Source organism: Haliaeetus leucocephalus, unplaced genomic scaffold (genome assembly GCF_000737465.1).
Source record: "Haliaeetus leucocephalus isolate CR32 unplaced genomic scaffold, Haliaeetus_leucocephalus-4.0 Scaffold328, whole genome shotgun sequence".
Lineage (NCBI taxonomy): Eukaryota > Metazoa > Chordata > Aves > Accipitriformes > Accipitridae > Haliaeetus > Haliaeetus leucocephalus.
In genome coordinates this window covers 4247033-4270891 of record NW_010972764.1, presented here as the reverse complement: position 1 = coordinate 4270891, position 23859 = coordinate 4247033, and the positions used below count along the sequence as shown (strand labels likewise).

The window sequence follows — 23859 nt, the reverse complement described above, 5'->3', positions numbered from 1 at the left end:
CATGACTGCAATGATTTCAAAACACAGTTAAAGACACCTTTAAAGCTGGTACACATTGCAAACACCATTTCTACTGTCAAGATTAATAACAGCAGATTATTTTTTTCCATCTGTTTGAAATCAATGCTAACTGTATTACCTGGGTCATGGCTATGACTAGGCCACTGATTTCCATTCTACCTAAGTAAGAGGCAATGGCAGTCCTGATGACCTTGAGCAAACACCTGTTTCCGTACACCCACATTTTAGATGAAGCTTCTATAATGTGTTTCCACCAAAGACCACTACTAACTTGCTACATCTGGAGTAGAGAGAAGTACTGTGGCAGGCAGGTAAGATAGCACAGCTGAATTAAAACAGAGAAACACATTTGCTTATACAAAAACTTACGCCACTTAGGGCCAGCAAGGTAGAGGTGTCAGTTCTCATCTCAAGAGTTCCTCCTCTCAGTCTGCTTTTGTCAAAAAAGTATGTAACTACATATGTACTGGTAAATGATACGCATTGGTTGGGTACCTCACAATATACCTATATTCCTTCAATTAGTACTTACATTTGAGTCAGAATTCTTAAAGAAACTTTGAAATTTCTAACTACAATCTGACTTCATAATGAGTTACAGTATATGCTTAATGTCAGGCATTCCCTAGCTGGGTTCCAAACTCAGAAGCAGTCAGAATGGCTCTTTGCATTCCAATGTCAAATTTTAACATAAAGGATCTATATGCTTTTTTTCTTTCATGTCAAAGGTTCCAATAGTTTCGTTAAAGGATAACGATTGTTAACCAGACCTTTCTAAACCATAACCAGGCTACTATATGCCAGTTATTGTGAGAATTCATATTAAAAACACTTCACAGTCACATAGACTTTAGGAGCTCTGCAACACCATTCGCATTAAGGACACCTGTACAGAAGTGAACACTGTTGCAATGAACACTAAATGTTCCCTGTAACTATTCTGACTGCCTAACAGACCTGCTTCAGAAAAACATACTAGTAAGATAGAGCTCTCTGTCATATTTGTAAATACTGGGGTCTATGTAGTTACCCATATCACCATCCTGATCTTTAGGCAAAACTGTATTAAAAAAAGAGGCAACCGTGATTACTAGACAATATCTGATGCGTTGGTCAACTGTGCAACTGAATAAGCAAATCCCTGAGAATAACAACAACTTATTATCAGGGCTTAACACAGACTGCTGTTAGCTCAAATAGTGGAGGTCTTAAGCAGCCTAGAGAAACTGCTTAAGCTTCTGGGTCCTGTGCCTGCTGCAGATGATTTGGACAAGAATATGAAGAGAAACAGAAAACTCATGACAAAAACAAGCTTCAATGCATGGACCCTCTAACAAAAGGCATAACTAAGCAGAAAACAAAAAGAATTTATATGATTTGCTGTTAAAAACAAGCAAAATATTTACCTTGATTTTCTCATGGCAGGAAGTCTGAATGCCTGCTTGGAAAAATTTCTGAAGACCTAGGCACACTGGGAGCACTCTGTTGTATCTACTTAGGCTGTCGTTTTCCATATGTTTCTTAATTTTGGATTTTTTTATGAAGCAAGAACCACATCTTACTATTACATTTTTGGAACTTATCTTGACAATTCCCATAGGGGTATTTATTAAAACTTTTTTTATTTTATTTTTTGTATGAATCAATCAATGACTGGTGAATCAAACAAGTACTTTGGCTTTTAATAAAGACCTGACATTTGACTAAAAAGTAGTTGGATTGCTTCTGTATTTCCAGAATTACTTAATCAGCAGTATACCTAAAATTCAACACATGTAGATCAAACTCCTTCTCAGGCCTAAGTTTCCTCTCTGCTTATACTTCTGCAGAACAAGTTTCCCCGAAGTGGGTTTCCCCCAGTTTGAATCACCTTTTACAGCTGTTTGCTAATTTAAGATGGGGAGGGCCACGGCATGCAGAACAGTTAGTGTTTCCAGGTCCCGGCTGCTCTGTTTAATCCAGAGTGTTACCAGAGATTCCCCAATGTAGGAAGCAGAGCCATGCTGACATGCCTGCGGGTATCTGACATCCAGCTACCAGGAGCTGTTACTGCCAGTAGACACAAAACGTGAACAAATGGGCCAGTAACAAGAATACTCCTTGGAGAAGAACAGCAGATGCTGACAGTATTCAGCTTTTAGTAAAGTACCTAAAATACTTAGAGTACTTAGCTGCCTTCTTTTAAGAGTATAGTCCAGGAGAGAGCAGTAGTCCTCATTAGGTCTAAAGAGAAATATGGCTTACGGACCAAGTCAGAAAAAATTAAGCCATTACTACCAGACATTTGTTCGGATATGGAGCATCCTACCTTGCGATGGGAAAGAACCTCAGTCCTGTATTAGTCCTGCATTGCAGGAAATGCTCATCATACAAAAGACAGTATTCAGGAAAAGCAAGCCTAAGCAGGATTAGATAATTACAAACAGAGAGACGTGCATGTTATGCAGCTTTGAGTCAGAGCTGTTATCAAGATACAAAATCTGCTTTTTGCAGGATTCAGCCAATAATCACAGATAGTAAATGTGTCCATTTGCCTGTCTTCTATCCTTACCAAGGAGGAAACGTAGATCCCGCAATCCTATTCTTCTTAAACCCCTGGAATGGCTTCAAGTCCATAAAGGAACTCTGCACAAGTTATTTGAAATTCACAGGGCAGATCAACTGTAGAAACTTTTGTTGAAGTAGTGATGTCCTTTAGCAATAACATTTCTTCCCATGCAAAGCTTCTACAAGGACAGGGATCTCAGTTTAGCCATACCAGCAATAAATGGATTCTCCAGTGGTACTTCACCTGATCCAAGGAAACCATCATAGACTACATTTGAAAATGCCCTTTTCCCACTATAAGCCAAACCAAAAAGGCTTATAGCTATAGCTAGCTGGTAGATTAGCTCTCACTATATGTTCACCCTCAATTTTAAAGGTAGTCTTGCTTGTTCTGAAGTAGTGACTTCCAGAAGAACAAGCATACCTTCTGCATGCAAACAGAGGCTTAGACTTGCAGACAGAGTCACTCTCAGTAAAAGTTGTCCCAACTGGACCCATCAAGTCCAAGCCAGGGCTTGGAGCTACAGCAGTCCCATGTGATACAAGCAAAGTATTTGAGAAAAAGCTATTTCAGGGTAAGATGAACTCAAGCAATGATACGCTTCAAAGCTTTTACTGTAAAAATGTTTTATAAAACCCATCACTTATTGAGAGCTATTGAAAACAGATGAACAATGAAAATGCTTATGCAGGAAAAATAAAAAGCTTGGAAAAAGGCAGCTTTACTTCTTACGGTCCATAAATCCAATACTTAGGGATGCACTATACATGTGACAAAATTGAATTTCCAGAACCCTAGAAGGGTCCTTCATAGTTCAACATAAATTCATGGAGCTTCAATTAATTTTCTCATCTTGAGAGAAGTAGTTCACACAACTAGGTTAATACATTGTCACATAACAAGACTGCACTTTTGGAGTAGAGCTAGAAAAGCAGCACTATACAGCAATGGAAAAAAAACCACTCACGCTCTCTAACAAAATTTCTCATATTGCTGCTGCTCTGGGGCTCAACCACAAGGTGTCAGAAACAAACATTTTCAGATAACTGTGGTGATGCCTGAGCACAATTTGCAGGATTTAATGTTTAAACACAAAACATGACTGCAGCTTTTCACTTCCACTGACTACCGTAGCTGTAGTGTTTCACATAAGGAGCAGTGAAGACCTAACACCTACGTATCCCATATTCTTGCTTCAGGTACCAGTCATACCCCTAAAAAAATTCTAGCTTACAGATTCTGTCAAATAACTCTTTGTGTGATTCCATCAAACTATTCTTTCTTCAGGATTCACTAAGGGTTACTGTGGAAGATGGGACACAAGGCTACAGGGATCTCTTGTTTCAGCCAGTATGTGTATTTCAGGCTCTGTGCAAAGGTACTTCCAGGAATGTCTTTAGAGAGCAATCTTGCCCATAGAGCCCTTTTCTTCCAGTTCCTACTTCTGCCACTGTTGATAACTGCCATTAAGATTTTAATTTAAATCATTAGTCATTGGACACACCCACAGTCACCATGCAAACCCTGGCCTCTCAGCCTTGAGAGATGAGCATCATCTGCACAGTCAATACACAACTTTTCTTAGGATAAGAGCAAAGAATGAATATTAAACTCCACGACAGAAATACAACAGCACAACACGCAGTCTCTCCCTGATAGAAGCCCATACAAAAAAAGTACTGCTCTGAAGGGCAAACACTTAGACGCCCACATGTTAGAGGAAGGTAAGTAGTCCCACAGCAGCACGCTCTCATAGTTCAAGCACACGTTTTGGGTTAGCAGAAAGCAGGCTAATGAATCTCTAGGAATCAATCACCATTTGATCTTAGCATCAACCAAAAATAAAGATCTTCAAGTCTAAATAGCATTTTCACATCACACATGTGCAAACAACATTTTAAGATAAAAGTGGTACTTTGCTACAAATGAGGCATAAACTACTTTGCAACAATTTATTGTCATTAAACATTCAAAGAAGCAGCAACTCTAGTCTGTTTACTATGGCTAAATGCCCAGATTTTTTTTTTTCATGCATCTGTTTAACCTAAAGATTGGACAGTTTCGGCTGCAAGAAAACAGAAGGCAGAAGATGCAAACAACTTTGCCTTGAGGTGAGGGGACTTGCAAACCTGGCAGGTCATTTATCTTTATAGCAACATAGGTGAAGTTTTGCCAAGCCTGGAGATTCCCAATTAGTTGGGTCAATACAGGATCATCCAGTATTTTACATCCATTTCCTCACTCTTAGACAGAATATCTGTCCTTAGCATCCTCCACTACCATCTGCAACTAACTAGCAAGAAGAAATCAAGACCATTTATTCTACTAAGTGAAAGTGGAAGGAAATCCTGCCTACAAACTTGCCTGCAGCTCTGGTACCTACTTGAGAACTCACCTACAGAATTTAAAGACTTTGAGAGAGAAGAGGAATGCTTTCTCCCTTTTCTACTTGATAATCTGGCTCTGAACCTCTGGCTTCATTTCCCCCTCTGCTTTTCTGGAATGAAGGACCCTTGATCCAGTTCTGTCACTAGATTTATGAGAAATGTGCAACAGAGACCCAGTGGGCAACAAGGCCCAGTTCTGTCACTCCTAAATTTTCCTTTGCTTCAGAGGAGTTTGCTGGCTGCTATAATTTAGTTGGCCTTTCTCATTTCCTGTGCCTCTCACAGACAATAAACAGAAATATTCCAGACATTACTTTTTGTCTGGATCCCAAGAAGCATTTTCAAAACAACACAAGCACTTGCAGTGCCCACTCTCCCACACATCTCCTCAAACTACACAGCAAAAGAAAAATACGCATACTCCTCTGACGAGGCAATTGTGCCATTAAGCAAGGGAAGAATAGCTTCTTAGCCACTTCCCAATTTACTCAAAAGGGATTGGGAAGTGCAAGGCAATATTCTTCAGGATGCTAAACACTTCTGGACAGTCTGAACTACACCGGTACAGAAAAAAACACTACCTGAGCTGCAAAGAGTCAAGCAGCAGTTGCAGCCAGCCAACCATCTCCACAGGGGAGCATACCCAAGGTTTTATTTACTTTGAAGACAGCCACTGAACTATGAAGAACTGTTGTCAGACTTTACAAAAGGGCAGCAGGCAACTGGATTAATGGTGAATCCAAGGATCAGAGAATCAGAGACAACCAGTGATGTTTGTCTCTCAGACTACAATAAGGTGAATCCAGACTCATCTTAGATTGAAATTTGCTTTCACAGCTGCAGAGAGACAATTTGAGAGGCAGCTCTCAAAGAAGCTATACCAGATTTGACCCAAAGTTACAAACTTAAATTCCTTCGGCAGCTTCCAGATGGACTCATTACCTGTTCTGTTTTCAACTTCATTCAAACATTCAAAGTCCCAACTGGAAAAACAAGAACATCTCTCTTACCTAATCTTAACTGTTCCAACATTGTTGCAGAGCTTTGTAGAAGTACACACTGCAAGACGGCACAGGAAGTAATTAAGTGGCAAGCTTTTTTAAAAAATGCTTTTGAAAGCCTTTTTGTCACTTACTAAATGGTATTATCTATCTACAATGTTATCAAATCATTACACTTCAGAATAAATCTTCATGTAAGTGGCAAAGCAACTACACACATAAGAAAGGATGAGTTCTCCATTTACCACTCACAACTGATGCAATCTCTTTGAAGGATTTTTCTTATATCTACTGTAAAGAGGCAATCATCAAGAAATATCAAACCAATGATACTCTTCCCAACTTAGTTAGAAAGCACTGAAGGACTGCCTGATGTGCTAGATCCTTCAGGTGTCTTGGACTATGATCAAACAAGAAAGATAATATTAAGCTACTCTAGTTCTTTTTACCTATTGGGAAAGAGAAAGGTAAAAGTCAGTCCTTTAGTAAATGGAAGACAGCAACAAATTTGCTTAAGTTCACAAAAGTTATGATTGCACAGCTTCACTTTATAGGAGTTACTTTGCCACTGCTCAGATGCAGCATCCCTGTCTCCTCCATCACAGAACACCAGAGTCCCATCGGAATACCCAGCTTATTGCATCTGGTGTCAAATCTCATCTCCACCAGCAAAGCAGCAAACTACAGGCACATTACATCAATAATTAAGTTTTAATTCCCCAGCTTTCCAAAGGGTATAGCCATACAAAAAAAAAAAAAAAAAAAAAGACTAGGGCTGTCACATTGAATCAGGTCAATTCAATGCACTACATAATATGTATTAAACACAAAGCATTAGAGTTAGCTTTGTTTGTATATATTGAATACATTCAAATACAAATCACATTCAGCTTTCAATGAAGATCTTAGTAAAGCTTTTAATACCAGGGAAGGGGACGTGTGGATATAAACTTGCTTAAAAAACAAAAAAACCAAAAAAACCAAAAACCAAACCACCAAAAAACAGACAACACTGGTATAAAGAAGAACACCTACATAAAACCCATCACAGTTGAAGATGCATGCATCTGTTGAAGATTACGGATTTTGCCACAGTTTCTTTGTTTCTCAGTCTCACATAAAAAAAAGTCAGAGGGCATATCTTTTCCTTTCCTTCTCTGCTGAAGCTATGAAAACATTATGGTAAACTGTTTATGAAAAATGCAATTAGTTGGTTTGTGGTCTGCTGACAACTAGAATTATCAGGACTTAGCTGATGCATTTCAGAAGATAGCCAGGATTTAATGACTTTCCTGTGTAATTGATGTGGGCTAGACAGTCTCAAGGAAAGTTCAGCGAGTTGGTTTCTAGTCTCCTTAACACATTTAATTCTTGCATCACTTGTGCTGGGTTGTTATTGTTTTTTCTTAAGGTACAACTCAGTGCATTTGACTGCCCCTATCAGAATACTGCATTTTAATAGAAAAAAATAATAACAATACAGTTCCGTTACTCAAGTGAAGTATTTCAGAAATAAGCCATCCATTTTAGATCACAAAAGTCAATGCTGATCACAGAGCACTGAAAATCGTATTCTCAGCCTTAACTCTTCAAAGCCATTTTACTGGAACCAGATTGAAAACTACTTTGAGGATTCTTACTGGAATTCTAGAGCTTAAAATTTTAGAAATTCCATTAACTTGGCACATACACTAAGAAGAAATAGGGGCTTGAAGCAAGTTATGAATGTTTGTTTTTTGTTGGTTTTTTTTTTAAGTACACTATACTGTTAAATTAGAAGGCCAGAATATCAACAATTCTGCATAGCATAAATACACAACACCTCCATTATATACATTGACCTTATAGAACTTAAAATTTTAAGACCAGTTTCCTAAAAAATTTTGTTGTTCAGGTATTTCTACTCTCATCATACAGCTTTGCAGAAGTACAAAACATATTACTCATGTTGTAGTCCTGATATCACTAACACAGGACTTCAGCCGTCCAGCAGGGAAACTTAAAACCTAAATGCAAGAATTAGCATACTAAGGTATGGGGGAGTTTTTTGTTTGTTTGATTTGGTTTTGGGGGTTTGGGGCAGGTGGGTTGTTTGGTGTTTAGGTGGGGGTTTTTTGTTGTTTTGGGGTTTGTTTTGGTTTTTTTGTTTGTTTGGTTTTTTACTTTTCATGGCTCCATCATGAAGGACAATTTAAAAAAAAAAATTAAGATAGGGTCCCTATCTGAAAACTGAACCAAATTCAATTTTGATATTGCTGTAGAAGAGAACAGCAGAAAACAGTTCATGTAATTTGCTAATCTTCCGCTATTTTCTATCATCCAAGCACAAACACAGTTAAAACCAGGAACATCTCAATTCACTAGTGAAACAGATTGACAAACTACCTGTAAGGCATTCATTGAAAGAATGTTTTTAACTTAGGAGAAATTTCTGCTGGGTATCTGCTAAACACCTCTTGTATGGTCCAGGAAAGGTTTTTCTCTTAATGTTCTGCATACACACACCTTCCCACTGCAACCCCACCTCTTTGTGCTTTCAGCTGGAGGACTCCAAAGACTCTAGAATCTGTAGCTGAGATTACATTGAATTTTTTCCTGAAACCTCCTATTGTCAAGTCTACAGCAAAGAAAAGGTTTTACACAAAAATCCTCACATTGGAACAGCATATGTTGTTACAATGCAATAAATGCTGGGAAAGAGCAATCTTCATCTTCAAATCAACTTAGAGTACCTACCATTTGTAAAGTGAGGGAGAGGAGGTGGAACAGTTAGTCTTAGTTCTGACATCCACTGCTACCAACTAAAGAGCAGTCCCCAATTCTCCTACAACCCTACTTGATTTAAGCAGCAATAATCTCTATTGGCAACACACATCCAAACCTATGAGGATCTAAAAAGGGATAGCAGCAGTTCTTGCCTATAACAAAAAGATTTTTTCATTGGACACTACAGAACCTCAAACAGATCAAATCCCACCCAGATGAAGTATAGTACCTGCAAAACCTATGAAGAAACTATGTATACCTTTCCACAGGAGCAAAAAGTAAAGCTCTAGAAAGATAGAAGGAATTGCAGAGGGCTTGAGGGACAGTTGGAAAAAGTTGAGTGCAAAGTTATCACAGAGCAGCACTGCACCGTTATCATACAGTTTCTGGAGAGTATGCTAAATCAAAGCAGATGAAAACCCGGAGAATTCTTTGCATTTGCCCTTGAGCTCTCACACTGCTCATCCTGCACCTCCAATACTACTACAGGTTATAAACACAAAGATCAAAAGCAGATTTGTCACGTAAAACTGGAAATAAAACACAGCACGCTTATTTAAGTGCGGTCATGCTGCCTACTAGTTAAGGATTTGTGTGAAAGACTGAGGAGCTCCAGAGGCACCACCCTCATACCCACCCTGCCCTTCCTTACCTGGGTACGTAGAACAGGCTTCCTCATCAGCCATCCAGGACTACAAGGCTACAGTACTGCATACCAATAGGTGAGCTTGATCTACCCTAACCATTACAGAGAGTTTTTGAACTAGACTGTTTGTTATTTCTGGAGAATGGTACCTACTGGAAGTCTTTACCATATGAGGTAAAGGACTCATCTTGCACAAAACAGTTGCTTTTGGGTATGAGCCAGCAGACTTGAGGGCTCTCTTCACAGGGCTGCCCAACGCCCACATACCACCACTTTCAGCCCTTGGTAAATACAGGATTTGTATTTACAAGCTAACAAAGAAAAACTTAGAAGAATAAGTTTACTGATCATACAGCGATTTTGTCCACACTGCACTTGCTACCCATAAGCCAGCATCTACAGGGTTAAAACAAGATTGCATGAGGATTCTTTTTCTCTCAAGTGCATAGTTAGAGACCTGGCCTTGGCTCGAAAATACCTCCTAGATTTTCAGAATCCTTCACAATTTGTCTTACATTTCCTCAAAACCATGGACGGCTAGCGTTAGAAACAAAGCAGTGGTCAGTATGACTTAATCCACAAAAAGACCAAGCTCTGTGTCCTACCTACCACATTCCTTTCAGCCAAGTACCAATACCTCAGTTAGGAAGAAAATTGAGGAAAACACGGGTAGGATTAATTGGTGCTTAAAAGGCACAAACAGACAAACCACACAACCACTAACAGCCAACTCTGCTGCGTGAAAGGCTCCTGTGTCTGACTAGACTTGTTCTGGTTTAGATTCTAATCCTGTGGAAGCCAAACTTCACTTTCTAGGAATGTTTTTGCTCATGTAGGGACTTAATGAAGAAACCCTACACCTCAGTGAAGGACACGGAGAGGGGGAGAGCAGGAGGAGATCTTATCCACAGAAGGGCATGAATATATTTTCTACAGAAAATGAGGCCTGGCAAAATGAAAGCAGGAAACCCAGAAAGGAACAGGTCTGCAACGTTCACTTGTGTCCCACTTCTGCTGCCAACATTTCTTCCTGTGCTCAGAAAAGGTAAGCAACAAGGTGGTTCAATTCTACTTCATTACCTGACCCACAACTAGACAAACACGTACAATTTTTAAGATGCCGGACAGTCACTCCAGTTCATCTCAGAGTCAAATACGGTTTGACATACCATGTACTTTCACAACGAGAAGCAAATGACATCATCACCAAAGCCCTAAATCAAAATGCAATCCTTCAATCAATAAATTCCTGGACAATCAAACCGAAACTAACCCTTCCACTTGCTCCCAATTCCTGTGTTACCTCTTGATAAACTGTAAGCCCATTCACAGTTGGATAATTTCTCAGATACGAGAAAAGCTCTCTCACATGCAGCCTTTTGAAACCAGAGTCAAAGTGGGGAAAATTAGTAATTGTTTAAGGGAAAGGAAGTCTCACATTCGCCTTTGTTCCAGCAGTTCCTGGCAAGAGAAATAAATACCCACGACAAGCACTCATGTTGCTCCATAAAGACAACCATGCAGTGCAACAAAAGGTACACCCACAGGGGAATAAAGAGCAATAATTTCCCAAGAGAAATGAAGACATAAGCAAAATATTCTGCTCATGCCTAATGAGTGCCAAAGAAAACTTCATACTGGACTATGCTGTATAGTCTATACATACAAATGTAAAGAAAACCTGTTTCAAAAAAGTCACCCCTAAAATCTTTTATGTTTGAACATTTTAATTCAGGCACTGTGATTATAGCTGCGATCCCAGTATCTTTCATAGACCTGATTATGTCACGGGGCATTTAATCTTCCATCTTGCTAGAAAGTTACACCCTCTCCCACACAGAGCAAATGTTCAAGGAATAGATAATGTTAACAGGTGAATAAACCTAAAGGTAGCTTTTCGGTACTAAAACCAAAACATAAATTCCATTGACAAGTAGCAAAACCCAAAATACATTGTGTTATACATGGCTTTAGTTTTAAATAGAAGATTCTAAACTGAGAAGGATCTACGAGCACTTTGGAGCATTAAAAATTAACCGTGTCATCTGGTAATGATTACTTTTTGTTTTCAGAAGAAAATTTAAGACAATTGTTATTTCATTATTTCACTTATGAAAAATAAGCTGTTTCTTCTAAACTTGAAAATTAACCTACCCCTTGCACCATAGTTTAAATGGGGGATTTAAATCCTTTTTGATACAATTGTAGAATATGAGGAAAGAAGCAAATCTTTACACCAGCAGAATATGGATTACTGTCAAGCATTTTTACCAGTCATGGTTATATCAACTTGAAAACTGCAGAAATTGTTTCCTACCATGATTAATAGAAATATAACTTCTTCATTAATTAAAGCAACAATCTTCATTTTCTAGGAGAGCAAAAAAATATGATCCCGGGCTAGGTGCTCCTTCTGAAACAAGGAAAACGCTGTTGAAGAAGCTTTTCATAAGAGCACAGACCATTTATGCTGCCAGCAACAGCAACAAAAGAAAAAAAATACCTAAAAAACAGAGCCAGATTCTACCACCACAACTCTTAAGAGGATTCTTCTATTTTATCTGTTCTCTGCCAAGAGAAAGCATAGTCGTTGAGAAAGAGTGAGTTTCTTTACACAGTGGAAATGAAGATTTTTTTTTTTAACCTTAATAATACAAGGTAAAAATAAGTTATAGCTGAAAAACTCCAAACCAGCTGTAGACACAAGTTTACAGAACACTGTTTAGAGATACTCAACTACTGTAAAACAGCCTTACACTTGCCAGAACTTGCTACAGTTGAACTCTATTGCTGCTGAAAGCCTGGTAGTACCTTTTGTAAACATAAGTAACCAATAGAAGTACAGGAGGATCAAGTTCAGAAACGTTTAAACGAACTGGATAAGACACAACTCCATGAGACCTGATGGGATGCCCTTCTGAGGGCTGAGTGATCTGGCCAATGCCACGGGCAAGGTGACTTTCAATTATCTTAGAAAGGTCACAGCAATCAGGAGAGTTTCTTGAGGACTGGATGAAAGCAAGAATCACCCCTATCTTCAAGAAGGGCAGGGAGGACAATCTAGGGAGCCACAGGCTGGTCAGCCACACCTCAATCCCAGAAAAGCGACAGCTTCCTGGAAAACATTTCCAAGCCAAGAAGGTCATCAAGAGTCATTAGTATAGATTTATAAGTGGAAGTCATGCCTGACGAACCTGACAGACATTGACAATCAAATGACTGGCTCAGTGAATAAGGGGAGTACAGCAGATGTGGTTTATCCTGACCTCGGTTAAGACTTTCCAACTATGTTTCCTATAGCACCTTCATAGCCAAACTGAGGAAGCACAGACTAGCTAAATGGACAGCGAGACAAACTGAAGACTGACTAATCTGCCAGGCACAAATTGTTGTGATGAGCAGCATGAAGTGCACCCGGAGCCCCATCACTAGTGGGGATGACGGGACAGAGTGCACTCTCAGAAAGTTCCCAGATGATACAAAACTGGGATGAGTGGCTGATACACCAAGGGGTTGCTGCCATTCAGATGGACATCAACAGGATGACAAGTGGGCCAACAAGAGCTTCAGGAAGATAGCTCAACAAACGGAAATGCAGAATCCTGCACCTGGGGAGGTATAGTCAGCTGGAAAGCAGCTTGGCAGAAAAGGATCTGGGGGTTCTGGTAGACATCAAGTTGAACATGAGCCAGCAATGTGCCCTCAAGCAAAGGCGGCCAACTGTATCCCAGCCTGCATTGCTGGCAAGAAGCGTTGCTAGCAGATTAAGAGGGTTGATCCTTCCCCTCTACTCAGCACTGATGAGGCTACATGTGGAGTGCTGGGTCCAGGTCTGGGCTCCTCAGTACGAGAGAGACATGGACATACTGGAAAGAGTCTCGTAAAGGCCCATAAAGATAATAAAGGGATTGGAGCATCTGACACACAAGGCGAGGCTTAGAGAGCTGGGACAGTTTACCCTGGAGAAGAGAGGGCTCAAGGGGTAATCTTATCAATGTGTATAAATACCTCAGGGGTGGGAAGTAAAGAAGACAGAACCAGACTCTCTTCAGTGACAGCCAGTGAAGAGACATGAGGGAATGGGCACAAATGGAAATTTTAAATGGAAACAAGCACTTCCATTTAAACATAATAAAGAAAAAAATATGGATGCTTTAAAATCTACAGGTGACTGAGCACTGGAACAGGCTGCCCAGGGATGTTGTAATGTCTCCATCTTTGGAGGTGCTCAAAAATCTGACTGCACATGGTTCTTCTGGGCAGCCTGCTCTAGTTGACTCTGTTTTGAGCAGTGGGTTGGATTAGACATCTCCAGAGACATCACTTCCAATCTGTGAGTTTGTATACTTCAGGCTCTAAAGTAGACATCCAGATATGGCCAGGAGTTGATTGGAAAATGTTGTCATGTAATTTTACTGCCTGTACTGATCTCCACTGGCAGTCTAATATTGCAGAACAAGAAAGCAATTCCTCAACAAGAGGCTCTGCAGCAAGAGCACCTATGTTCTCAAACCCTGCCAAAAACAGATGAAGGCCTTCAAGCTTGCTGGCTACAAAAGACTACAATCAAACATGAACTCAAGGAGGAAGGTCAGCTACTAGATCTTCTTGACATACAAGAGCATATTGTTAGTTTCAGCTTAATGCTAGCATGGCTAGCTGGAATTGAAGTCCTTCTGCTCTGAGGCTTTTATTTATACCTCTTTTAGTAAATTCTAAGGTTCCAAAAATTCTAAAAGCATGAGTTGCAACAGTATAATATCAACAATTTTCACCACATATTTCAGCAATAGCTTATTGTTTCCATCATCTTAGTTTAAAAAAAAGTTATGTTGATGCCACAAGCAACTTCCTTATAAACTGTTAGAGAAAAGGCAAATGGGATATGGAAAATAGAAGTATGTTTCACTAGGTACTACAGAAAAGATGATCTGTTCAGTACTTCTGTTGGTGAGCAGCTGTTGCCTTTTGTCTTGCACTCCAGTGGTAAGCTAGATCAAGTACTAACATCATTGCACCAGTGACAAAACAACATATTTCACGATAAGAGCTAAGAGCACCATAAGAAACTCTCAAATACATGCACTTTCTGTTCATCAGTTCCCACAATGGCTTTACTATCTCTCAAGGATACGATTTAAATGAAATACTAGTTCTTTAAGTAATTATTATATAATTTAAGTAAAAAACCATCCAAGTTCCTCTATCCCATGCAGTCACACTTACACAGAAAGAGGATTGTGTGCAATCTGGCAACAAAGTAATATCAGAGCCTTAAGTAGACAGCCTGTTTCTCCACAGTACATGCAGTCATACAAGCAACAAAAGTCTGGACTCCCCACAAACTGACAAGATTACACTTGTAATGCGACAACTAGACTTAATCCAAGTTCTCCTTTCACTGTCAAACAAGTCTGTGTGACTCTTGATGAAAAGGGGTTCTTCCTAGTTAACAACTATCTACTATTATGCCAGTGTTTCTGGCTTCTTTTTCTTTTCTTTCTTAAAAGAAACAAAGAAAAAGACATCTGACCTCAAAACTGCTCCTTTTATAATATCCTCTGCAAATTTCATTAGTGGTTTTTACAGGAACAAAGAATGAAATCAAGGAAGATAATTTTTAAAATAGATTAACTGGAAAGTATTAAAATACCTTCATCCAAGTTAGTGTGCTGTTTGAGAAGACTTCAGTATAGTATTCCTGCAGCTATAATACACATTTGTACACAAGTCCCCAAGAAAGAAAAGTGTCACATGATTTAAAATGTTGATATGACAAATTTATGTATTGTAGACAGGAATTTCCTGATTCAAAACACGGGCATGAAAGAGAGCTTCCTGTTTCTCTCTTTACTCCAAGAAGGGTCTTTGGAAGGGTTCACTAGCACAGCCTGCCTGGAGTACAGAGCTCCAGGTTAAGTAAAGTACTGTACTACCATGGACACTACTAAAGCAAGGATATGATGGCAACTTTACGTCAAACTACATGACTCTTCAGCTCAAGAAAGTCACTATGCCACCTGTTTCTGAACGCAAGTTGCTGTATGTTGTGCATTTTCACATCTCAATTCTGAAGACAGATGTGTTAAGAAAACAAACCCTTCCCAATGAGCAAAGATCCACTAAAATCAGAGCAATAACTGATATGCCACTATAGATTCCTCTGTCTAAAAGCCCATGTGCATAAATGAAACCTGAGGTTGCATTTTTAGCAAACAGTGCTGTTGAGCACAGGAAGGAAAAAGATTCCCAATGCCATGCAGGTCCCTACAGTAATTACCCAGTTCGAGTAAATACAGATACCTCTGCTAAACATCCATTTGCATGGACAGGTAGTCTTACAACATGTGTTTGTACTTGGTGGGGTGGGGGAAATGCATATAGGAAAAAAGGGGGGAAAAAAAATTTTAAAAAATCACCCAACAATTTTTTCCTCATTTACTTGTTTAAGGCAAAAGTCACAAAAGTGTGTAGGGTGAAGAGACCTCCTTTGCCAAGAAATTCCTTTTGTTGAGTTTGGATACTAGCACAGAATTGGAGCCTTTTCCTTAAATATCTGTTCAAACAAAGCCAACTCAAGCCTTTCCTTTAAGGCTGTCCTGGTTTCAGCTAGCATAAAGTTAATTTTCTTCTTAGTAGCTGGTATAGTGCTGTGTTTTGGATTTAGGATGAGAAGAATGTTGATAGCAACAATTAAAACAGTGTGTTAAGTAGTGTTCATACTAAGCCAAGGATTTTTCAGCCTCTCATGCCCAGCCAGCAAGAAGGCTGGAAGGGCACAAGGAGTTGGGAGGGGACACAGCCAGGACAGCTGACCCCAACTGGCCAAAGGGGTATTCCATACCATGGGATGTCATGCCCAGTATATAAACTGGGGGCAGTTGGCTGGGGCACACCACGGCTCGGGGATTGGCTGGGCATTAGTCAGCGGGTAGCAAGCAATTGCATTGTGCAACCCTTGTTTCGTATATTCTCTTACTATTAGTAGTAGTATTTTGTAGTATTTGCCTGTCCTTTTCTGTCCTATTGAACTGTCTTTATCTCAACCCACGAATTTTGTTCCTTCCCCCCCCCGTCCCCCCCCAATTCTCTCCCCCATCCCACTGGGTGGGGGGGAAGTGAGTGAGCAGCTGTGTGGTGCTTAGTTGCCAGCTGGGGTTAAACCACGACAAGGCAGTACTTGAAACTGTTTGTGCCCATTCCAGGCTTTCCTACAGTTCAGCCTATGTAACACAATCACAACCGCACTTCTTCACACCTCCATATAGATGATATACGAGAGCATTTCTCTGATCAGCACAGTTCAGTCCTGTTTGCTTCTGCTTTAGAGCTTCTTGGAGTAAAGACCCTTACTTTGGTCAATACATAGACCTTAATAATTTCCTGAGAAGAATGGCCATAGTCCCTGCTGAATTCTCCTTCTGTACTAACAGGCATCTACAGATACAGACACCACAGTGGCAAGCATATAAGAGGTGTGTTCTAGGATAACAGGGGCTTCTTTAATGACCTACAGCATAATGTCAAGATGATAGCACCTCCTCTAAGCTTCAAATCCTCCAAGGAGGTCTCGCATAAAACTGTCCTCAATGTGATGTCTATGCTAGGAGGCACACAGGTAGACTTGGAACTGAAGTGAGGGATATGATCAGACAGAACTAATAGCTTTTCCCCGAGATCAGCTACAACACTACCAGTACTCAGCCTATATGCTACTTGAGTAACAAAGTAAGTCCCCCAGTGTGTCTATCCAATCACAAGTCATTCATACATATACCTAGAAAATGTTCCATATTCCCTTTCCTTATGAAGTAGTAACAGATTCTACTGGCAGCTCACCACCCATTTTTCAAGTTTTGAAGGTTTTTACTCCTTAATTAAATAGTTGCCCTAATTTAGCAAAGCACGTGTCCTGTATTAAAGAATACAGAGATAGCTGACTACAAAACAGAGCAAAAATAAACCACTTGTGCATTTCAGCCTTCAAATGTCATCCACTGCCTTCTGCCAATCACTTCCCTAACACAAACAAGACCCACAAAGAAACAAACCAATTCCTAGTTAGGAATTGTTCACAAAAGTGAGGAATCCAGAAGTAGCCAAAGGACTGAAAACAAAGTTTTCTGAGGAGATTTTGGGGGTTAGCAATATAGACTTAAAACCACATACCCAATTCTGAATACATGTTGATATTTTTCCACAAGGAATGATACAGTATCAACATCAGCTTGGATTTTATGAGGTCCAGTTTTGTAGAAGGACTTTCTTTCAAGAAAGCAAAAATACAGTTTCAGTTTAGGAGAGTTACCAAAGCAATCTCATTTCCTTCCCTGCCTGTGGGGAATGGGTAAAACAAGGACTAGGGGGTGCAAATCCTAGACTCCTACTACCTTAGCTGAGAGAGGACTGCTGGAAGCTTTCCATGTCATGCATCACCAGCACCAAAGTTTATTCAGGCCTCTGACTGGCACCCAGTTAACAATTTTTTTTTTTTTTTTAAGTGTACAAAAGAAAGAGCATCCAGTTAATTTTGCACCAGGCTGAAGCAACCATCCAAGTCAAAGATAACTCCCTACAGTACAGTTAGTTAGCTTATATCTATTAACAAAATAAAGATAACCCTACCTTCCCCAAAAACATTTTATGCCAGAGTAACATTTTATGAAATAACATGCATGTGAGCCACAAAGTTACTTTCTAGAAAGCTACAGATAACATTAGCAACTTTTTAAAGTTGCTAAATCCCCCACAAATCTGTTAGTTTGTGTGTGTGTATATAAACACACATGCCTGTGTACACACACAGGCAGTTCATTTTTTTAAAATAGAAAATACTGTATTGTGAGAAAGCGTAGGCAGCACAGCAGTTCAGTTTAGTGCTGTATCCAACCCTCCTCCTGCCCCTGCCATGTGATCTGGACAACAACAAGCACCATAAGCACTGAGCTTAGAGAAAATTTACTTTCTGGAGACAAACTGAGTAAACACACACACACACAATCCTTTTGCATTGCTCAGTTGGAAGTTACAGGAAAAAAGTATATCATAAGCAGCATTTGTGAACATTACGTTTGGTTAGCAGCAGTTGGCCACTGTCAGAGTGCAAATTCACTTTTAAAAATCAACATTGCTTGAAGGATTGACATTTTGAGTGTTGCTTTGTTTCTTGTCCCCGTCTTGCTGCTGACAGGCAAGTCTCAACTCCCTGAATGCAGCAGAGTGAAACCCAACTACAGGTAAAATGCAAGAACCAACCCTGGCCGAGCCCCAGAAAGCAGAACACGATCGCATAAGTAAGCACAACACAAAAAGTGCCATTGAGCAGCACCGTAATATTTACAGTAGTCCTACGGAGGGTGTTAAGGTTCAGTTGCAGCTATTACACACCAAGGAGGTGTACAAGAGAAGACTAGCCAAACTAGAACAAAAAAAAGACTTCTACAAGAGCGGCAAGGTACATTATCTCAACAGATCACCTGGGAAAGGATCAGAACAGTAAGCAAGACAGCAGTAAGAGCTATATGCTAAATTTTGTTTAACACATCAGATAGTAATGTGTAAATGCAACTCAGACATCAAAACAAAGTGGGAAAAAACTGTACAGCCTAGGAGCCATTTAACACCTAACCTGCTGAAACTCTTCACTTGACTCTGGGAATCTTATGGGGTGGAAAAAAATAAATACCAGAATCAAACACTGTCTTTGCTGCTAAAGCTGCAGTGCACAGAGAAGATACCACTGGGGGGTGTGTGTGTGTCACACTTTTGTAATTAAATAATTCAGTGAAAAGCTAATTTACTGCCTTTCCCATTCCCTTACCCTAATTAAAATATCCTATGAGATTCTAACAACCAGTATAAACCATGGGTAAATGATCATGATTCAACTCTTTAAACAAAATAGCTTACCCATTGCTAACACTGTTTCTCTAGTGCAACATCACCACTTTATGCTGTTTTTCATACCTGGCATAAGCACTGTGTATGAAGTTAATCCACCAACACTTTGTGGGGAAACAAATCCTAACATATGCAAAAGTCTATAGGTCCTGAATGACAGAACTTTTGGATTTAAAAGATTTCTGTCACATCAGATGTGTATGGAACACTTGCCATCACCAAATTAGAATCATAGAATCATTTAAGTTGGAAAAGACCCTTAAGATCATCAAGTCCAAGAGCTAGTTTGAAATCAAAGGCAGCATTCACAAGGAGTTACTGTGTCCAACAGCACCCTCAAGAAAGAAGACACAAGTATGCGACCTTAGGTCTGTAACCATTTCCCCCTGCTGAAGGGAGGGATTTAGGTGAGTAATGTCCTCCAGAAGGAACACGGGCTGACCCATTTCGCCACAGTGCTGCATGCTGGCAATCCCTAGAAAGTTTCAGCTGTCGTACACCAGCTCACACAGCATCATAGTTAAAGCCCCCCTTGCCATCCTCTGTTCTCCACAGCACCAGGCTCCTGTCATATCAGGTCTTTCATGATACGTTCTAGCTGATCAACCAGAGCTGCTGCACGCTGTCACCAACACTCTCTAGACCAGCTTCTGGAAGAAGACAGTGCAGGAGATACCCAAAGGAAGTTTTATCACCAGCAGCAGCAACCTGGAGAGTTGACTCATTAAAGAGACATCCCTTCATAAGGGCTGAACATTGGTATTGTAAAAATGTTGTACCATTATTTAGCTGCTCTCAAATTTGACAGGTTCTCAGGTCTCATAATTTAAGGAAGAATTCACCTGGGCAGAAGACAAGTGTTGAAATGTTATGGTTATTTTGCAAAGCAGCCATTCCACCTCAATGCCACAGCTTCCTTTTGTAAGTAAGAACACAGACTGCTCCTCCAGCTCATGTCACAAAGCCAATTGCCTTATAAAACAGAAGGCTGCGATTTTAAAGTCCTCCTCCTGTGGATGCAAAATTGTCTCAGGTGTTAAGTCACCTTTTCCCAAAGAAAGCAGGTAGATGCCAGCTGCTGCCCACTCCAACAGCAGGCGCTATAGCCAGCCCCCGCCTAGCCTCATGCTCTGCACACGTAAGGTTATTCTGCACAGAACTGTTACAGAAACGGTGTGCAGCAAAGTATGACCAGCAACTGCCTAGGTGTCTAATCAACTCGGCAGTATTTAAAGGGTGATATACTTCAATTCAGCGTCCTCGGTGATGATGAATCATGTCTTATTGGGTCAGCTGCAATTCTTTTCAGCAATACACTTTAACAAAGGTCCTCGAACAAAAAAACCCTGATTTTTGATAGCTTCTACAACAACAGGCTGCTCCTTCCACTATCAGACATGAGGTAAGCATGCCTCCTCTTATTTAAAAATCTAGCAGAGAACTAAATCAACGACAGAAAGATTTACCCCTAAGGTAAGAAAGTGAAGGACAATAAGCACTCTTACTAAGTTAACCGAGAATACATTTCCACTTCATAGGTACAAGCCCAACAAGAACTGCTCTGTGATCAAATGGATTTCTTGCCCCAACAATCTACTAGCTTCAGTCGTGCTATTCAAACACGACTGCTGGAACACATTCAGTAAGACTAACTTCAAGCTTTAACACTCCAGTCAGAATCTACTGCACACTATGACAAGCCTGAAATCTCAAGTTCCATATTTTTCTAGGTAAACAAGCTTTCAGAAATCATCTCCTGTATAGAAACATTTTAAAAGGCCAAATCAAAACTAGGAAAATAAACTTGTATTAAATAATTTACTTGTAAAAAGAGGTAAACTCCTGTAGACAAAATTTGGTGTGTTATAATTTCATATCTTTTTAAATGAGTGTTGTGTTCATATCCCATCTGCACAATGTGATTTTCCAAGAAGCAATTTTATTCACATTTAAGTTTCATTCAGAGCAAGTTTTAGCCCATCTTAGAAAATTAAATTTATGGAAAACAGATGTACTCAAAGGTGTCAGGAATTATTCACCAGACTCTGCAAACAAACTAATTTAGACTCCCCAAACATCCAACTCTCAGGTCCATCTTAACATGACAACTGTAGCTTCCAAAATTCTATTCAATAAAGCCTTAGACAAGCAAAAAATAATAAATAAGGCAGTAAGGTGTAGTTTATGTGATTAGTCACAAACACTTAGACAGCTGCCTGAGATTATTGCAAACACAGTGTATACGTGAATTAAAAAAAATTGTTTAGTACTGATAAGTGTAACAATGTAACAAACCATGCAAAACGTAATTTCCTAGTAATGAAGGTTATCTAGTGTTTTAGAAGTGGTATCTTGAGCAGGAGTTATCTTGCCCTAATGCATCTCTTCAGCTTTGAGATGAGAAGCAATTCAGGCAAATTCCTAATGTTCTGCAGTTCCACAGCAGATGGGAAGGCTGTGTGAAAAACAACAGCCATTTTAACAATCATTTGCAGTTGTCTGTCTGAAATCTCTCCTAAGATATTAGCAAGCAGCAAATGAGCAAACAGCATTCAAGAAGTTCAGCTAACAAAGGTACTTTTCTCCATCCCTAAAATGGCATACCGTAATACAACGTTAGCCTACAAAGCCCACTACGCTGAAAACTAAGTGCCACATACCAAATCACAGATGCCACTCTTTGAACTTCAACCCAGATATTCAGGTTGCTCTTAAAGCACACAGCAATTGGGTGTTTCCTCAGAGTGCTACCCCTCCACCCAGGATCATAATTACATCCTATTAAAAACCAACTTTTTATGGCAATTAAGCAGTTCAGTTGTCAGAGGCACCAAAAGCCCCAGTAGCTTGTGAAAAAAGGCCTCCCTTGATCAGATTTAGATTTGCTCTTCTCTGCATCACCCAGAAAAGAAGCAGCAAACAAGAGCTTCTCTAAGCTTCACAGTAATTGATGATGCACAGAATCTGCCAGGAAACCCAGACCTATGAACACACTAACAATGAATAGGACAAGTTACCTAAATTGAAAGTTTGAAGTTTTGGCCATGGGGTTTGGGGAGTTTTTTATTTATTTTATTTTATTTTTAAAGCAGTATTCTACCTATTTCTCAACCCAGGTAATGGTCTGTACAGCAAAGATTAATTTGCCACATGTAGTCTGCATTCCCAGGATCCAACCTCCACTCTGAACAGAGGAAAGAGGCAAATTAATTAGGAATATCCTAGCTGCATCAATCCTCGTCTTCCTCGCAGTTCCTGTCAGGTAGTTCTGGAACAGTAAAGCTCTCCTCCACTTCGCCAAGGGCTGCAGAAGACTCAGTGTCCATCGCGTTCCTCCCCCAAAATTGTATATTAGTTGAAGCAAGCATTCCTCTGAACAAACAGGAAAGCTCTGGGATGCAGCCATGCCTTCCTATCATGGAGCTAAACACCCCTTGGCAACACGATTTTTCCATAAACACTGACCCTTTCAACTCTGGGGACAAACTAGGATTTCCCCTTTCAGGAGGAATCCAAAGAGGCTTTGATTGCAACTTGCAGGTTCACCCCATATACGCACAAGTTATTCTAGCAATGGTATCAAGCAAGCAAAACCCCACAACAGTGAGCATGTCTTTAGCTTAAAGCTTCCGACTTCTTCAACTCTTCCGAAAGCAGAGGTCATTTGGCAATAAATGAAAGGAACTGCAGAATCTATTCAAGAAGCGGTGTTTTTTGCCCTTCCTTTTCACAAACTTCATGCATATTTTGAATGTGAGAGAGGTGTATTCTTTGGCAGTTGCCTTCTGGACTCCCAAAGAATCGAGCAGACCATAGGACCATCTCCCTTGCTCCACCCACAAACCCTCAACTACAGAAAAAAAAAAAAAAAAAAGAAAAAAAGGGTGGGGAGGATGTAGTGATCCTATATAGTTGCCCAATGCTACCAGGGGAAGACGTATATCCTATATAGTTTGCTAAATACTATGAGGGCAACATATATACAAGACAGTTAAAAGTTAAAGAAAGCTTAAAACTAGCTGGCAGGAAGACAAACTTTCTGTACTCGCCATTGGTTTGCCTGACACCAGCTGACTGTTCCAGTAGACCTTCACACCAGCAGCAAAGCAGCTGAAATTCATCCCTGATGCAACTCCAGCGAGACTAATAGGTTTCCACACGAATGAATCAGGCCCTGTATATCTAAAACCAAACCCACTAAAGTTTCACTGAAGCGAAATTGCAGGAGTACAATCTACGGATAACAGCTGGAGAACATTAACTCTCCCCCTCCTTTCCTGGGGTTAATTTTTTTTTTTTTTTCTGTTCAGACAGGAAGCAGTCATATACCATACTGCATAATATAAGGATCCTGGGATAGAAAGACAAGTAGAAAAGGATTACAAAGAGCGCTCTAAAAGTTTTTAGCAAAGTTCCGCTACCATAACCCCTTGGAGCTGCCTCCGCGTTTTAAGCCACGCCGCTGCCCCGACATCCTGAATTGAGACAGCAGTTACCTCCCACCTATTAAAATAAACATAATTAAGGGTATTTTAAGGGTCTCAGCACAGCGGGAGCCCGAGGGATGTGTTCTGGTTCCCGGTCTGGGGC

At 40.0% G+C, this 23859-nt stretch overlaps 1 protein-coding gene across 1 annotated transcript in view; it reads right to left on the bottom strand.

The window, feature by feature from the left end:
* Positions 1-23859, bottom strand: part of FBXL7 (F-box and leucine-rich repeat protein 7) — a 189440-nt gene that overhangs the window by 165391 nt on the left and 190 nt on the right. The gene's annotated exons all lie outside the window — the stretch shown is intronic.